General features: G+C 43.7%; 1 protein-coding gene and 1 long non-coding RNA gene across 3 annotated transcripts in view; one reads left to right on the top strand and one right to left on the bottom strand.

Moving 5' to 3' along the window:
* LOC144828276 (uncharacterized) overlaps positions 1-8696 on the top strand; it is a 102809-nt gene extending 94113 nt beyond the window's left edge. The window contains exon 3 of the long non-coding RNA XR_013610410.1: positions 8117-8696. This is a non-coding gene — a long non-coding RNA (uncharacterized LOC144828276). The remainder of the gene's footprint in view (positions 1-8116) is intronic.
* LOC144828274 (phospholipase A2 inhibitor and Ly6/PLAUR domain-containing protein-like) overlaps positions 1-13045 on the bottom strand; it is a 230831-nt gene that overhangs the window by 198231 nt on the left and 19555 nt on the right. The window contains exon 2 of one of the 2 annotated variants that reach the window (XM_078686353.1): positions 529-675. The gene's annotated coding sequence lies outside the window, so the exon portion shown is untranslated. The remainder of the gene's footprint in view (positions 1-528; positions 676-13045) is intronic. The other variant, XM_078686355.1, reaches the window with a different exon arrangement.

The following is a 13045-nucleotide window of genomic DNA, read 5'->3' as shown; positions in this document are numbered from 1 at the left end:
GAAGTGTTGTCAACTATTTCTTCCCTCTTCATGGAGTATTAGGGACATTTCATTGGGTAACATGTTCCAAGCAGGACCTTACAAAGCTTAATGATCATTGGCTATGAAGCATTAAAAGTAGAAGTTTTGGCAGTCATTCCTTCCTCCTCTGCGGAACAACATATAAAAACAATGTTTACCTTCATCATCCCTTTCCACCACCTTGTGACGACTGTATTGAGTTAATACTGTCCCTAACCACCCCTCTACTACTTTATTATCCCATACTACTTCGGAAGTGCCTCACAAAATCACTGACAACAGTGAACCGTTCCCACCCAATAAGGAGCACTCTGGAACTGCATAAATAAAAATAGGCAGTCTATGCACAATGACTCCCCAAAAATAATATTCCAGACAAGGTAATGAAAGCTCTTATCAAATGAAGTTCCAAATAGTAGTTCTTAGCATCAGAACCAAACCATTGGATAATGACATAAATTCCTCTTTACAGACCTCAAAAGCTTTGCTGTATTTCCATTCACAAACCTCCAAACACGATGTTGAAATTCCTTTCACCTGCTTCTAGACTCGCTGTTGAATTACTGTCACCAATCTCCAGGCGCTCTGCTGAATTTCTGTCATCAAAGTCCAGACGCGCTGCAAAAGTCCAACCAGACCCCTTCAGGTGTACTGCTGATTCAAACGAAAGAAATATGAGCAAATAAATCCTCGCTAAGAATGCTCTAAATGTCAAAATTAGAAGTGCTTCAGCAATTCCGTCACCGCTTCAGAAAAGACGGTTGAAGTGCGAAGCACTCCTGGTGCTCGCGCACGATACCGCCAGCCTCACTGATGGGGGAAAACACTAGAGCACTAACCTAAACCCAGCACCGACCATCTTGAAAATACTGCAGAGCAGAGGAGGAAACCTAGGAATCAATATAATTCCACAAACGTCTTGCCACTAGTTGGCTCCATTTAATTGGAGCATGTAAAAAGGAATACCCTAGTTTTACTCTAAATGAGGGCCCAGGACAGCTATGCTTAAGGGATGTAGATTATAAGTCCTGACTGTATCCCCCACAAAACCCCTTCTCCTCCCTCTTTAGGCATTTAAGGATGAGACTTGTGGAATTTCTTAACTAACCTAGGGGCGTGATCATTAGTACTAGGTTCCTAGGATCTTTCTTCAGGACCAAAAACCTTCCAATCAATTAAATAAAATAATCTCCCTCTACTGACCCTTGAATAAATAATTCTTTGAACCTCAAATTCTTCTTCAGATTGCACTTGAATTGTAGCTGGAGATAAAATCTTTCTTACATCTGGGGTGCTTCTTTTGATCAAGGAGACATAAAAAACTGAATGTACTTTGAACTTACTGGGGAGTTTTATATTTACACTGACAGGATTCACCATCCTTTCAACTAGATAGGGACCTATGTAAAGTGGTTGAAACTTCCTATTATCTCTTAACCGCATATTTTGAGTAGAGATCCAAACCTGTTCTCTAGGCTGGAAAATGGGATTTCCTTTGTCCGCCTGTTTCTTATAGGTATATTTAGCCTTTGCCAGATTTTGGGAAGCTAATTGATAGGCTCCCTGCAAATCATGAATGACCTTTTCAGCTGCTGGGACATCACTCTTTACTTTGCCTACTAACGTGTTGGGGTGTCTACCTGAATTCAAGTAAAATGGAGAGTATCCTGTAGAGGAGTGCACTGAATTGTTATAGGCAAATTCAGCTGTCCAATGCAAAACTAGCCACTCTACCTCCTAAACCATTAAGTAAATACACAAATACTGCTCAAGATCCTGATTCACTCTCTCTTTGTCCATCCATCTCAGGATGTTAACTGGTGGACAAACGTGAATCTACTCCCAGCGTCCCATTTTTTGGAAGAAAGATTTCCAAAAATGGGACGCAAATTGCGGCCCGATCGGAAATTAAAGTCTTTGGAATTCCATGCAGATTTAAAATATGTTGAATGAACAGTTTGGCCGGAAGGTATGAGTACTAATTTGAAGAGCAATTACAAATTCAGCAAGGAATAACCCTGAAACTAAAGGGTAAATTTATCCAAGATTTGCACCAGTTCAAAACTCACGCAAAATGACGCAGCCTGTTCAATGTCTTTATCACCTATTTACTTTCTATTATAAAATGTATTTTGCTTTGGAAAGTTAATAGTTCTTTGCACTGATCTGCATGGATTTGCATCAGGTGGTACATGGGCCTACCCATACTACCACCCATGGCTTTGGATGCAAACATTAATGTGATAACATTTGTAGACAGGGATTTGTGCTAAAAATAACACTACCTTGAATCAGGCATTAACTGCGAAAATATGTTTTTTTCTTATAAATACTCCCAGTTTCAATGTGAGCAGCTTTGTACAGCACATATCCAATGTGCTAAAAGTCTTAAAGTGTGCTTTAGCATAGTATTGTGTAAAGGAACGGTAACCATCCAGTAAAACCAATGCAAGAAATTACAAAAACACCTTTCCAATATAATGCTAATGTACATGCATGATGCTACCAGCACTGAGGAGATATGCGGTCTCCTGCTCACTCCTTCTTGATCAGTGCAGCATAGCAACCTGTTTGTTGTGCTATAGTTGAGTAAATATCTCCTTAAATGTGAAAAAGACACACAGGTCATTTATAAGACATCATAAAAATGTTTATAGTTGTTACTGTATTAGTAAATGTTCTTAATGGGTCATCTGGGTACAGTCCAAACACAAACCGGTACTGCAATGGAATTGATTGGAAAAAAAAACATTTATAGGACATTTTATGATGCACATCCCCTCAGGTGTAAACGTCTAAGCAGGTACAGTACGCAGTACAAGATGATCCAACTAAAAGTACATTAGTGCGGAACAACCTGACTTTATGGATGGAAGACTGTTCATAACATGACCAAGTTGCAGGATTCCTAGATCTTACCAGGCCAAGTGTTTGACACCTGGATTTGACTGTTCAGTTCCTGCATTGCAGGATGTTAAAAAACGGTCAATCATACCTTTGATTTTCAGAACCCAGTCGTAATGCGCCACATTGCATTGGATCATCACTAAGGCATCGGCGGTCAGGCTGAATTCAATAGATCCATGCGACTTGTCATACCACCATGCCATCACCTTCCTAATACCTGAATACCACATAAAATGACCTGGACATCCAGTAAAAACAAAATGCTGATTAAAGACACTAAGAGCCTTGACCTCGAGAAGCTGACTGCTCGCTGCGAGAACGACCTACACCCCCCCCAAATATATCTCACAGAGCACTACAACTCAACTATGTCCAACATAATGGATGACTTGGCCCAGTTAAAGCTCAAAAGGTCCCAAATAGTGGCATGTGATATAAAGACAGTTACGTTGTAATGACTGCATTGTAAAGGTTGTGCCTTTTACTGACTGTGTTGTAATGGTTGTTTTACAAAAATTTTGAATGTTTCTCATCTATCCACTCATCACTTTTTTGTACACTTCAGTGTGGTGCCCTAAACGCAACAGATATGCCCAGTCATGCAGGGTTCCTTCAATCATGGGTATTCATATAGATATATTCAAGCGTATGTATCTCAGTCTCTAACATTTTGAGTTTGCTACAGATGCATTTCAATATGCCATGGTGTTGGAAAGTAGAGTGTTATGCAGAGAGACTGGTTCGGCTTCACTATGTGATAGGCTCACATTACTCTAAGTAGGTCCTCTGGATTCACGCTAATACATCCCTCGCTCCTTCCTGGTAGCGTGGCACAGAGCAGTCTGGCATTACTGGAGGAACATGTGTTGAAGCGTTTCAGAGTGCCATCATGAACTATGGGAAATTAACATGTTGCGAAAGTAATACATCAAAGCAGATTTTAATATAAATGTATACAATAAAATGAAGATGATCAAATTAGTATAACCGGACTTATGGATTATCCAAAAGTTAAAATAGTCCGTCCCTGTCGCCCACAGTTGACAAGAGGACTGCTGTGATCTGAAACAACAAGACATCTCCCCCTCAAAGCCCAACCCAATGTAGGCCTGTAGAAGCACAACTTTTTGTTAAAGAGCCAAGGCTTAGATGAGCAAGGTACTATGTTGATCCCTCTGTGATCAGCCCAGTCTTTCCATATTTTTAAGTGTTTTTGAGGGCAGCCCCTTGCTTGATAAATCAGGTGTTCCTGCCCTTTTAGTAATCCATGTTCTCCTTAGTAGGGCATCAGCGCTCTCCCATGCCCTCGGGATACTTTTTTTAGCCACCATTAGGCCCCACTAAAGTAGCCCTTTTTGTTATCTGGTGTACCCCACATCGTCTGCAACATGCAGAATGACTATACCATTCTTTTTGAGGACCAATGCTCTGTTGCAGTAACTCCTATGCGTTGCCACTGGAGACTTAGTGCTATAGTGTAGGGCAGCATACCTGTTGTTGGTCAATGACCGGTGGTTTGAGGTGTTCGGATATCTCCATAAGCAGTGGGAGGATGGGTCTTAGGGCACAATAGCTTCCCGCACCTGCTGTATGGTGGTAAAAAGCATTGCAAAATGATGAGCCCTAGGAGAGTGCAGCTAGCTACATGGAAGGAAGTCACAAAGGCTACAGGATGGGAAGGCAGAAAGACACTGGTGACTTTGTTGTGCTGGGGGATAAGTATGCCCCAAGTGGCAGCACTACAAGGATTTAACAAGTGGGATGCTATTGGCATCACAGTACTTGGGTACATCCTCAAGAAGTGGTTCCTTAGCACCTGTTTAGAATTGCAATTGGAGTTTCAAATCCACTGCTCCCAAATAGTGTGATACCTCCAGCTCAGACACGGCCTCACCCCATATGTATTGCCACAACTCCTGCCAGTCTTACCCTAGCATAGAGTTGTGCATATTGTAGTCAAATGCAGCTAAAGAATTTGGGACCAATTGTAGATGGAACAAAAGTGCAAAGAGATATTCCCAGTCCATGGAGTCAAAAGCTTTTTTGAAATCAACCATAAGAAGGACGTAATGTCTAGGCCGGCTGGCACTCATCCCAATAGCATTGTGGACCCGACTGATATTATGTTGTATGACCCTGCAGAGCATAAAACCAGACTGATCTGGGTATATTAACTTCCCGATCACACTCAGGAAGCTATTGGTTAACACTTTCGCTAAGATTTTTACCTCTGTGCTTAACAAAGAGATCGGCCAAACTCCTCACAACGGGTACCCAGCTCACCCAGCTTCGGGAGCTCTGCAATGTCTGCTGCTTTAATATTCCTAGATAGTCAACCATTTTTCAAAGCCTCTTGGAAGGTCTGTAGTAAAAGTTATGTTATGTTATGTTAATGGTGGTCTTATAAAGCGCTCGGCTACTCGGGCAAAGTGTCCCGGCGCTATAAAGACCTGCAGAGGGTAGGCCAAAGACAGGCGAACTACTGTCCAAACAACCAGTTTTTAAGCCCCTTACCTAAAGGAGAGCAAGTTGTCTAGTTTCCTGAGGGAAAGAGGCAGATTGTTCCATAGTTGAGGTGCCAACAGTCTGTATGAGCGTCCTACAATGCGCGCTTGTTTGGTTGCAGGAACAATAGCCAGCGCTTGAGAGGTGTATCGTAAAGATCTAGTGGGAAAATAGAACCGCACTCTTCTCCTTAGATAGAAAGCGCCGGTGCCATGAAGAGATTTAAACGCCTTTATGAGAGTCTTGAAATTAATGCGTTTGCGCACCGGTAGCCAGTGGAGTGAATTTAGAAGAGTAGAGGTGTTAGACCTTCGGCCAAGACCAAAAATGGCCCTTGCCGCCAAATTCTGAACAGATTGGAGACGGGTAAGGAGATATTACGGGAGGCCTAGATAGAGTATGTTGGCATAGTCCAACTGTGAACCGATCAGAGCCTGCACTGTAATCCTCCTGTGGGCAAGTGCCAAAAAGGGAAGAAATTTCCTAAGAGTTCTTAGAAGGCCAAAGCAGTTGCCAACTACACTAAGAATCTGGGGTTTAAGGGTTAGGGCATTATCAATTTTCACGCCCAAATTTTTCGCCATAGAAGTAGCCGACGATGGAGGATACATATCGGTGGGCCACCAAGATTTCCAATTGGCGTCAGGGGAGCAGCCGAATAAAAAGGACCTCTGATTTATCCGAGTTACATCTAAGCTGGTTCAGTTGGAACCACGAGAAAACAGCCTCAAGGCAGCTCATGATGATATCGCCGGCGAAGTCTGTGTTATCGCAGGTGAATAGAAGCTGCGTATCGTCGGCGTAGCAAACAATCCGGGCTCCATAAGATTCAACCAAATCAGCCAAGGGAGACATGTAAATATTAAAAAGAGTGGGGCTCAAAATCGATCCCTGTGGGACTACCACCTCTAGTGGAGGAACTGAAGCAGAGAATTGAGGGGCCCAAATCGATTGTTGGCGACCAGATAGAAAAGATTCAAACCAACTGAATACCGTCCCTCTCAGACCAATCTCCTGGAGTCTTGAAAGTAGACGGCTGTGAGGGACGGTATCAAAAGCCACCAAAAGATCGAGTAGAACCAACATCGCCTTCCCTCTATTGTTATAGACTCAGTAACCTCCTGCAACGCAGTCTCCGTGCTTAGGTTCGAGCGAAACCCAGATTGAGTATGATGGAGAATATCATGGGTTTCGAGGAAATTCGAGAGGGTAGAGTGGACATGTTTTTCCACAATTTTAGCAAAAGCAGGGAGTAACGAAATCGGTTTAAAATTAGAGTGGGTGAGGGGGTCCAAATTAGGTTTTTTCAATAGGTGTGCATGTGAGTAATGTCTTTTTCTTTTACAAATAGGGAATAGTGCATATGGGGTCCGGTCTTTCATCCTTACTCCCTAACTCAACCCTTCAACCCCCAGCCAGAGGAGATATAACAGGGAACACAAATCTACCAGGAACATTGTGGAGCGTACCTTTGGGCTGTGGAAAAGCAGATTCCGCTGCCTTCCCAAAAGTGGAGGGGCACGCCAGTATACACCAGTCACCTGCTGCAAGATGATTGCAACCTGTGCAATGTTGCACAACCTTGCCATGAAGATGGGCACCGAGGTGGAATTATCTGATTATGAGGACCATGATGACGAACAAGCACTGCCTGAACCCAACACAGCTGGAGTTGCAACACCAACAGATGGCAGACACAGACGGGAAGAGATCACACGCAACTACTTTTAAGTTAGTAAAGAGACACAGACAGGTGGAGTATGCACCCAAAGTAGTTTAATATTTGTCACTACGCAAGTGGTCAAAAGCACAAATGTGCAACACAAACGTCATCCAGGCAATAATGGTAGTCCTGGGTCACTTCCCCATTAACTGAACAAGTCATTTACGCCCACGCCTACTAGTGCCAGATGTAAGTGGTTGGCTCTGTTCACTGTGCGTTTGGGCTGCTGGTTCACCATGGCGCCTGCTGCTCCTCCGTGTCTCCACAACAAGGGGGCTTGTCATGATGCTTCTACTGGTGCTTTCCTCACTTTCTGGTGCATCCATAGCAGCAGTTTGTGCTGTCTGAGAATTAATCAGCACCTCTACAGCACTTGTAAAACTAGCAATGCCCCTAGACACCTCATTGCTGTTGTGTGTGAGTCCATCCTGCATGTTAATGCATCTTCTGCATAGCAGGGAGGTGGCTGTGGCCAGGCGGTTAATAGCTTTATTTTGCTGCTGCGCACGCTGCCTCTCCTTGTGCCTAGCTGCCATGTCCTGGTCCAGTTTTGAAACATCGGTTGTGGGAGATAGGTATCAGAGGCAAGGCTTTCCTATGGCTGGAAAACTATCTTATGGACCGGTTTAATACGGTTCAGGTGGAGTCACTAACGTCCAATAGACGGCCTGTTAAGGTGGGGGTCCCGCAAGGGTCTATCTAAAGTCTCTAACTGTTTAATTTGTACCTAACCCCTCTATCAAACATCATAAAATTGCACGTCTTTGATACAGTATGTTATGCTGATGATACCCAATTGCTCATCACCTGCAATTCGGACTACAGTGAAAAATGTTGTAAGTTCAAAAAATTTATGTTGGACATCAGCAATTGGATGAGCAATAATGAGCTCCAGTTGAACTATGAAAAAACTACATACTGTTTGCCTCATTAAATGTGAATGTTCTGTCTAAGTTGCAGGTGCTGCAGAACACGACAGCCAGACTGCCCTTCCCTATTCCTTCCATATGTGTGTTTAGGTTCCTCATCTGGCATTGCACAGACTGGATGGCCTTCCCCTGCATCCTCTGGACTTTGACCATGCTCCCCTCAAGGCCACAGAAGACACTGGGACCCTCAACATGTGCTGGTACAATGCTTTCTCTGTGCCTGCGGCGTCTGGTACCAGTACGGGCAACCTCTGCAGTGGACTGCTGTGTTGCAGGGCTACCTTCACCTGCCATGGTTGGTGTGTCATCCCCCTCCATGTCACCTGCTGATGACTCTATTTGAACTAGTGGGGCAACTACATGCCTCCTGCTCTTTTGTGTCAGAGGCAGTGATGCAGGCAGTTCAGGTGAGGACAGTAGCAGAGGGGATCCTGAACGTTCTGGGGACGCATGCAGTTGTGGAGCCATTTCTGTGTCTTGGGATGGTGGTTGTGTAGTTGGTGCACCTGCGTCCTCTGTGACATTCCCTGCACTTGGTCCTGGATCTTGGCTGTCATTCCTCTCTGGTGCCATGCCTTCCGTCTCCCTGGTGTGCTTGCGAGATGTCTCGCCTGTGGACATATAAATGAACATTAGCTCAGTGCTACTGCCTCACAATCACTACAATTACATTTTTCACACTTAAACACTTTATATGTTGCCTGCTCTTCATTATGTCTGACATGATTTGCCTGACTTTTTGCTTGCTGTGCTGAATGACATGGTCTTTCAATTACTGACTACATGTCCCATGATGCATTGCTCCTGTATAGTGCAACCTCTACTGGACTGGGGTTAACTATGCCACTTGTGGAAAAGGGAAGGCTTATGGGGTGGAGGTGATTGCTGTGCATGCATCTTACCTTTTTTTGTTGCAGCTCTGGCTGAGCTGTCTGCATCTCCCAGTCCACAGACGCTCTCAGGTTCAATGGTGGACCCCACCAGCTCTTCCAGGTCAGTCAGGGGGGGTGCACGGTTCTTCCCTCCTTCAGTTTTGTTTGCCTGTTTGTGTATTTCAGAGAGTTTTTTCTTGGTCAGGCTCCTGAGGTCATACCACCTCTTCTTCAGGTCCTCTATGTCCCTTGGAGTCACTCCAACAGTATTAACCTTTGTTTAAATGTGCAGCCAAATCTTTCTCTTGGCAGATTCAGGCACAGTCAGGGACAGCTTGCAAAATAAATGCTGGTGTTCCTGCACCACCTCCTCCACAAGGACCTGTTTTTTGCTCCATGGAGCTGAATTTTAGTTTCCTCTTCCTCTCTGGCTGCTCCTTTTCACTGCTGCTTGCCATTTTCACAATTTAAAAGTGCAAAATTCTTTCTGTGGCTCCTGCACTCAGCTCAGCTCCAACTGACTATCCAGAACCTTCTAATTACTTGCAGCTGCCTGTGTAGCCACTTCCTGCTAGGGAGGGGGAGGGTGGTAGCACCTGATTGGCTGCCTGATTCAGTTATAGTTTTACTTGCTTTCCGATTCGGTATTTACCGAATCGGTATTTCCCGAATCGGTATTTCCCATTCATTCCTATTTGCCAAAAGGCCTATAGGAATAAATGGGAAATACCGATTCGGTAAATACCGATTTGGTAAACACCGATTCGGTAAATTCCGAATGACAGATACCGAATTTTATCGAATAGGTAAAAAATAACGATTTTTTACCTACATAGCATTTACCGATTCTAAAATACCGAATCGGTAAAATTCAGTATTTTAGTGTTGGTAAATTACATTTACCTACATCGGGCCCTAGGCGTCATACAGGGTGCTCATCACAACATGCTTGACTTGTAGCTCAACAATGGCATCGTTGTCAGGAGACTGGAGAGCGGGTAGGTAACGCTTAAAAATCTGGGTGGTGATGTGGCCTTGTGGCTACAACTTCTGGCCATGGATCATAGGGAAGCAGTTTTGAATCTTGACAAAACTTCTGTGCTGAAAAATTCAACATCGAGTCTGTGTTCCTTTGTGAAGCACGCTTATGTGAAAGATTCACTGTAGATATCACTCTATATAAAACTGCCAAAAATAAAATGTAAATTATGTCTGTCACTAATGCTCTAATTTCATTCTTCAAGAATTAGGTACAAATCAATCAATCAATGAATCAGGGATTTGTAAAGCGCACTACTCGCCAGTGATGGTCTCAAGGAGCTGCAAAGAATTATCATTTGATGCCAGAAAGAGTTTGAAGTGAAGGCAAAGTTTTCCTTCCACACTTTCCTCGATCAAGTGTCCTAGAATACTATTTCGACATCTCCTCCTTTGGGCAGAAATCATAAAACTGACTCCGTCCATACATTCACTGTATCACCCGTCCACACAACCCCACAGACATACACACACATACATGCCGCTTTTAAATTACTTTGGACTTTCATTAACAATGCCACAATTAGTGCCCTAGTCAGTGCTTCATTTTACTTCCATTTCTGTTCTATCGTGCCATTCGGATCGTCAAACCAATAATTTCCATCTGCTGCTGCTGACAGAAGCCCAGGGGAGTCGTAAGTAAGTCTGCACCAAAAATATGGTCAGTCATTTTCTGTGACCTGGAACTGAGGATACTGATCGACAGGTCACAATTGGGGTGACAAGCACCGATGAGACAAATGCACAAACAGGAAACTCAGGTCCATCCCTCAGAAAAGTGCAGCAACAGCGCAATGGTCCTAGGAAATTGGACCCAACAAGGCACTTATGGTCAGTGTGGTCCATGTATTCCCAAAGCACCATAAAGTCAGATGCCACATGAAGTAAGGAACACACAGTCAATCAACCCACAGCACACACTGTACATGCAGTGATCACATGCCCCTCATACCGGACATATGGACATGTTCCCCACTGGTTCATATGTGTCCAAGCAAGGACGAGGCTCACCTGAAATTGTCATCAGGGGCCTTTTTTATAACTCCATAGACAAGGCCCCCATTCTTTTACATAACAAGATTTTCAGGAAGTACTTTATGATACCCCAAAAATTGTATAAAATGCTGAATTTGTGGGAAGAGGGTCTGTCCTGAAGCGGCCATCAGAGGGTAAGAGACCATGTCTGATCCTTAGCCTCATCATTTGGCAAGTAGCAAACTGGGAAGAAGCTCAAAAATGTAACCTCAATGTCCTGCCACTGATAGAAATCTGACCTGTTATCTATTATATGTGTCCAAACAGAGAAGATGCAAGGCGCCCTCTGAGGTGTTCCTATGGAGGTCATCTTTTATTCTACAGTCAGAATGTTAATGTTAATGTTATGGGTGTCTTCTATAGCGCTCAGCTACTCCATGGAGTGTCCCGGTGCTTTTTCTAACCCACAACAGACTACAGAGAGCAGGCAAAAAGGAGAAGAAAAGACAGGTTACTGTCCATACAGCCATGTCTTCAAACCCTTTCGAAAGGCCAGCAGACTTGAAGTACAGCGGAGTGACAGAGGGAGGCTATTCCATAGCTGGGGAGCCAAGCGTTTAAAAGAGCGTCCCCCAATCCTAGCTTTCTTGACAGTAGGGACAGTGGCAAGACAAAGGGATTCCGACCTAAGGGATCTAGTAGGTCTATAGAAGGCCAGACGTTTCTGAATATATTCAGCTCCCGTAGCATTGAGTGCCTTATGTGCCAGTGTCAGTGTTTTAAAAACAATCCGCTTGCGAATAGGCAACCAATGTAAGGAGTGTAAAAGATCCGAAGCTCTAGCTTGGCGAGGGAGGCAAAAAATCACCCGTGCTGCTGAGTTTTGGACCACCTGAAGTCTTTGAAGTAAATAATCCGGAAGACCTAGATATAAAACATTAGAGTAGTCCAGCCTAGAACAAATAAGAGCCTGGACAGTAGTTTTCCTATGCACAATTGGGAGCAAGGGGAGAAACTTGCGTAGCATTTTGAGCAGGCCATAGCAAGTGCCATATTATATTATGAATAGAGGGGTTCGACCCATGTGGTCAATGGGACCTGGGTAATACGTTATGATATGTAAAGGGGTCCCTGACCAAACATACAACACTAAGAGATATTATTTAATTATTTAAACAAAACACAAATGATGGTAAACAGTGTTTTTATTATGACTGTACCAGAAAAAACATATATTATTTTTGCGATTGCTGGTGCAGTATACAAAATTTCAGTGCGCCCACAAAAGGGGAGGGGAGGGGGAGTGCAGGGGAAAGGGGTGTGTTTCAATTAGTTAACATCACTAATCAAAAAAATCATTAAGCACCAATACACAAGCTGAAAAACATTATCATTGATCCATACTTTGGAGATCAAGAAAACACACATGTTAAACAGCAGAACATGTCACATAGAACAGAAACTCCTGTGATGATTATTATTATCAATCTTGGGTTAAGGAGTTCTTGTAGGTAGATGGTGGTCTACGTTTCGACCCTTAGGTGTAGGATATTTGATCCTTACTCGCGGGTCTTCATCAGGACGTGGGGGGAGGTGAAGGAAGGGTGGGGCTGTGCCCTAAGTAAGAAAAACGAAATGCGCTGAATTATTTCAAACGGTCTCAGAAGAGTCCCGACATAGTTGGATAACAAGGGGCCAAGGGGCCAGTTAGGACAAGACATTAGCAATTAAAAACATTTTCAAAATAAAAGGAGGTTGAATTACACTGAGGACTTGAAAAAATGGGTAGCCCGGGCAGCTGCCCTGTGGGGTTTTTTTACGGAGGATAATGCCAGATGATACACATTGCGTCTAAAAATCATTTCATTAAAAGGCGGTACCGTGGCATCGGCCACTGAAAAGACACACATTGGCCTATTATTTGAGCTGAAATAGAGTGACATTAGAAACATAACCTTAGTAAAAGGGAGGGATTTAATCACCTGGTCTTGATGCCAGGACAGGATAAATGAATATGTAACCGCTTTTACCGGGACACGGGCGATTATCTACAAAAAATCGAGTAAAAACGTAAC

The sequence above is a fragment of the Lissotriton helveticus genome, chromosome 4_1 (assembly GCF_964261635.1).
Source record: "Lissotriton helveticus chromosome 4_1, aLisHel1.1, whole genome shotgun sequence".
In the NCBI taxonomy this organism is placed as follows: Eukaryota; Metazoa; Chordata; class Amphibia; order Caudata; family Salamandridae; genus Lissotriton; species Lissotriton helveticus.
This window is presented reverse-complemented; position numbering and strand designations above follow the sequence as displayed.